Here is a 6014-nt window from a genome sequence, read left to right as displayed (position 1 = left end):
GAGACGGTTGCTAAGATACGCTGACACTGGGATCTGATTCTAAGCTTTCTCCAGCCCTTTTTCACACAGATAGAGGCTCTTCTGTCTCACGGTGGCGGCTGCTCATCCCTTTCGCTGCCTTCCAGGTCATGTCAACAGCTGAACAACTGTGGTCTACGCGCCCTTCTTTTTTTCTTTCTTTCTTCTCTTTCACACTTTCTAGCCTGTGGCTGTTCCTATTTAAAGCCAGCTCGATTTAGATGGCACTCCTTGGGATACGCACTTATCACAGTTCGATGTGTGTTGATGCATATTTTCTGGCTTGTTATTGTCTAAAGCATTGGAGTAGCATCGCAGCAAGTGCAGCGCAGACAGTGATGACTGGTGCCTCTGCTTAGGTATATTAAACTCGAGGAGTTTGGCCATTCTGCTCACTCATCTGGAAGAGCGAGTATTGTTGCAGTTCCAGCGGCCGTATGGCTGCATTTAATCTTGCAGCGTCTGCTCGAACGGCGTTGCTGTACGGACAAGGGAATAAGTGGGTCACGGAGCCACACAGTGTGTTTTAAGGAGCGATCACTTTGACTGAGTTTAGTTTTAAATATAAGTAGAGTGTAGTTTTACCTCCAGAGACATTTGACTTGTATTGGCCGGAAAAAATGGTGCGAACACTAGTGCTCCGGGGCAGAGATGTATCTGTGGCCTTAATGGATGTGCATTGATGGAGGCTCAGCGTGCAGGTGTTTTCTTGCAGTTTCTTGTGATTGTCAACATGCAGAACACAAGGGTCTGTGTGAAGACTTGAGGGTTTAATGTTTTCGTGGCCATGAGGGAGCATTTGAAAGGTTTGTATTCTGACAGTGGAGATGTTTATTGGGTGTAATTGCAGTGCTGTGGGGAAGCTGATCTCTTTTTTGATTGACGCATATCGGTTCGGTGAGGCAAAAGCAGCTGAGCTGCCATGGCGAGTTGGGGCAAAAGCTCTTGTCGTATCGCACAGGAGCACCATGCTGGCCCTCTCTCTGAATTAATCAGATCAAGCGAGGAGGAGAAAAAAAATTACAAAGAAAGATGTAATGCATTTCGTTCACAGCAAGACTAAGCCTTCCACAAATCCTGACCTGACATGGTGCAGCGACTGACATGCCGCTAAGAACAGGAAGAGCAACTGAGAGGTCTGATAGAAAATTGTATTAACCAATGGCACAGCCCATTGAGGAACACTATGCTTATCAAGCTTATCAAAATTGGTTCACTGCAGTGGCACTTTCATAGTGCTCATGGTCAAGGGACATTGCAGGCGAGTCTTCACTGTGGTTTGAGTTCATTCCACTTACTTTTTAATCTCACCATTCCACTCAAGGTTGACAAGACCAATGTTTTATATACAAATATTTATCAGGGAGGAATTTGAACCCAGGTTAATTTTCTTAGCATGCATTTTATACTGTAAAAGAGCAGCTTTGATATTTTGACAACTTATTGTTCCACATGAAGAAAACTATTGCTCTATATATTAACAAAAGTTTAAATATGTAGTTTAGTATGTAAATTACCAGGTGGGGGTCGGGGACAAAAATGTATTTTGCTTGTCACAATACGTATACACAAATAGTATGTTAAATACTTTTTTTACTAAAAATAATCAGCCATTTTATGAACAATATACAGGGAGTGCAGAATTATTAGGCAAATGAGTATTTTGACCACATCATCCTCGTTATGCATGTTGTCTTACTCCAAGCTGTATAGGCTGGAAAGCTTACTACCAATTAAGCATATTAGGTGATGTGCATCTCTGTAATGAGAAGGGGTGTGGTCTAATGACATCAACACCCTATATCAGGTGTGTATAATTATTAGGCAACTTCCTTTCCTTTGGCAAAATGGGTCAAAAAAAAGGACTTGACAGGCTCAGAAAAGTCAAAAATAGTGAGATATATTGCAGAGGGATGCAGGAGTCTTAAAATAGCCAAGCTTCTGAAGTGTGATCATCAAACAATCAAGCGTTTCATTCAAAATAGTCAACAGGGTCGCAAGAAGCGTGTGGAAAAACCAAGGCGCAAAATAACTGCCCGTGAACTGAGAAAAGTCAAGCGTGCAGCTGCCAAGATGCCACTTGCCACCAGTTTGGCCATATTTCAGAGCTGCAACATCACTGGAGTGCCCAGAAGCACAAGGTGTGCAATACTCAGAGACATGGCAAAGGTAAGAAAGGCAGAAAGTCGACCACCACTGAACAAGACACACAAGCTGAAACGTCAAGACTGGGCCAAGAAATATCTCAAGACTGATTTTTCTAAGGTTTTATGGACTGATGAAATGAGAGTGAGTCTTGATGGGCCAGATGGATGGGCCCGTGGCTGGATTGGTAAAGGGCAGAGAGCTCCAGTCCGACTCAGACGCCAGCAAGGTGGAGGTGGAGTACTGGTTTGGGCTGGTATCATTAAAGATGAGCTTGTGGGGCCTTTTCGGGTTGAGGATGGAGTCAAGCTCAACTCCCAGTCCTACTGCCAGTTTCTGGAAGACACCTTCTTCAAGCAGTGGTACAGGTAGAAGTCTGCATCCTTCAAGAAAAACATGATTTTCATGCAGGACAATGCTCCATCACACACGTGTCCAAGTACTCCACAGCGTGGCTGGCAAGAAAGGGTATAAAAGAAGAAAATTTAATGATATGGCCTCCTTGTTCACCTGATCTGAACCCCATTGAGAACCTGTGATCCATCATCAAATGTGCGATTTACAAGGAGGGAAAACAGTACACCTCTCTGAACAATGTCTGGGAGGCTGTGGTTGCTGCTGCATGCAATGTTGATGGTGAACAGATCAAAGAAAGGTGGCTATATTGGTCACTGATTTGTTTTTGTTTGGTTTTTGAATGTCAGAAATGTATATTTGTGAATGTTGAGATGTTATATTGGTTTCACTGGTAAAAATAAATAATTGAAATGGGTATAAATTTGTTTTTTGTTAAGTTGCCTAATAATTATGCACAGTAATAGTCACCTGCACACACAGATATCCCCCTAAAATAGCTAAAACTAAAAACTAAAACTTCCAAAAATATTCAGCTTTGATATTAATGAGTTTTTTGTGTTCATTGAGAACATTGTTGTTTAATAATAAAATTAATCCACAAAAATACAACTTGCCTAATAATTCTGCACTCCCTGTATATATGTGTGTGTGTGTGTGTGTGTGTGTGTGTGTGTATGTATATATATATTGAATTCAGGTGTTCCAATCACTTCCATGGCCACAGGTGCTTTAAGTCATGCATACTGCATCTACAAACATTTGTGAAAGAATGGATTGCTATCAGGAGCTCAGTGAATTAAAGTGTGCTACCGTGATAGGTTGCCACCTGTGCAATAAGTCCATTAGTGAAATTCTCACAACTAAATATTATACGGTCAACTGTAAGTGGTATAACAAAGTGAAAACAACAGCAATCATGTGGTAGGACACGTAAAATCACAGAGCGGGGTCAGCGCAAGCTGACATGTACAGTGTGTAAGTCACCAACTTTTTGTGGAGTAAATAGCTACAGACCTTCAAACTTTGTGTGGACTTCAGATTAGCTAAAGAACAGTGCATGGAGAGCTTTAAGGAATGGGTTTCCATGGCCGAGCAGCACATCCAAGCCTAACATCACAGAGTACAATGCAAAGTGTTGGATGCCACCATTGGACTCTAGTGGAGACGTTCTCTGGAGTGACAAATCACACTCCTTGGTCTAGCAATCTGATGGATGAGTCTGGGTTTGGTGGTTGCCAGGAGTAATTGTCTGACTGCATTGTACCAAGTGCAAAGTTTGGAGGCGAGATGATTGTGTCGGGTTGTTTTTCAGGGGTTTGGCTTGGCCCCTTGGTTCCAATGAAAGGAACTCTTAATGTTTCAGCAGACCAAGACATTTTAGACAATTTCATGCTCCAAACTTTGTGGAAACAGTTTGGGAATGGCCCCTTACTGTCCAAATATGACTGCGCACCAGTGCACAAAGCAAGGTCCATAAAGTCCTGGGTGAGCGAGTTGTACAGCGTGTCTGAGTCCTGACCTCAACTTGACATAGAACACCTTTGGGATGAGGCCTATCTGAAGCCTTTCTCAGTCATCAGCTTTCAACAAAAATATCTTAATCCGTGTTCTGAAGATGAACGAGGTCTTACAGGTGTCCAACGACATGAGGGTGAGTAATTAATTAAATTATTTTCATTTTTGGGTGAACTAACCCTTTAAGTACAATTTACCTTGATCTTCACATCCAAAATGTTTTTACCTCCGGCTCTTAATGCATTGTGTTCCCTCCAGGAGCATCAGTGAATGTCTGAACCTTTTTAAATTGTTTGTGTTTGAGTCCCTCAATTGTCCTCAGTGTGAAAAGATGGATCTGAAAATCATACAGTCACTGCTGGAAAGGTTTCAAATAAGCAAAAGATGCTGGAAAAATTTGCAGGACCATACAGTAGCTTGGATAAGCATGATGCTGCTGATTCCACTGGTATTTTGTATGATTCATGAAATCGTGTTAATTAAGCCATTCAGCATATGCTGGGAATATTTTAAATCTAAAGCCAAAAGCCCAAAGAGAGAATTTTTGTTTGCGATGTTGAACATCCTGAATGCATTTTGCTTAGAAATGGCTATTATACCCCTGGACCAAAAAAAAAAAACTTTTGTTATGGTGAGATCACATCTAAAGAAAACAAAAAACAACGTGTGGCTTAAAATTTGTGTAGATTTGTTAGTCCGTGATCAGGAAGTGTTTGTAAGGCAGTCCGGCTTTAGATTTAAAGCCCTCCTGCAATGTTAAGCTTTTATTCCAAAAATATTTGCATACGCATCTGTAGATTCAAACATCTCAGCAAACAGCACAGAACAAAGCTTGTTAAGATTGTGCAGTTAACAGTGCAAGTGTGCTTCATGTTAAACAGTAGTTAAACTTTAATAATGCAACTGTAAGAAACAGCAAGATGGCCTGTGGAGTGTCGCACATGGTTACATCACACATCATGTTGCATATATTGTTTTGTTTTGCTACCTTTCAAAAACGGCATGCAAAGAACAGTAGCCCCACCTTTCTGTCACCCGAAGAGGACAACACAGGGCTTGATACAAACATGGCATGAATTACTTACTGTGTTAGATGTATTCTGACATGCCCTTGAGAATAGCAAATTTTGATGTTGCTAAATCTGCTGACATGGTTTAATGCAGCAGAGAGGAAGCAACGCTTGCCACGTCTGGTGGACCTGCGGACAGAAAAAGTGTTATAAAAACACTGAGGCACAGATTTATTTATGATTTTTTCTTTTCTTTTTTTTCTTTTTTTAGTAGACATACTAGAACATAAGAATGGATTCTGGAGATCCTGTGGAGATCAGATAAATTATTTAAAGGAGTAGTTCACTTAAAAAGGAAAATTACCACAGGATTTACTCACCCTCAAGCCATGCTATGTGTATACGACATTCTTATTTCTGAGGAACACAGTCAGTAGCCTAGAAATCTAGACGCACCCTAGCGTCAGCAAATCTAATCTGCCGTGAGTGTCGTCTAGCAGCTCTCAATACACGTCTGAGCTGTAAAAACCAAACTCTGGTTAGGCTAATCACATCATGTGCGGAGCTTAACATAGTGACGGCAGAATTGCGCTAGCCTTCTTCTAGTAAACACAGAAGCTGGCGAACGGTGGTCTTTCGAATCAGCTTTGACCGCGACTCTGGAAGACTTGGAGTTAAGCTTTTCTCTGAGAAAAAACAAAGAACGGCACTGAAGTCATTCTTAAAAAGGGAAGATGTGTTCAGAGTTTTGCCGACCAGATACAGCAAAAGTTTAATCTATCAACTAGCTCCGCTTCACGTTGCTCTGGTTGGTGTAGCGCTATCCTATTGCGTACAGAGGGAGTTTGAAAGAAAACCGTTTATCCCGCCCCTCAGATTGAGCTCTCAATGGTGAGTTTCCAGACCAAACATCTTGATGTGGGTCTGGATTGTCAGGCTACAGTCAGAGTTATATTAAAGGGGTACTTC

This window comes from Pseudorasbora parva, chromosome 2, assembly GCF_024679245.1.
Source record: "Pseudorasbora parva isolate DD20220531a chromosome 2, ASM2467924v1, whole genome shotgun sequence".
NCBI lineage: Eukaryota > Metazoa > Chordata > Actinopteri > Cypriniformes > Gobionidae > Pseudorasbora > Pseudorasbora parva.
The sequence above is the reverse complement of the archived record's forward strand: the minus strand, read 5'-3'. Positions refer to the sequence as shown.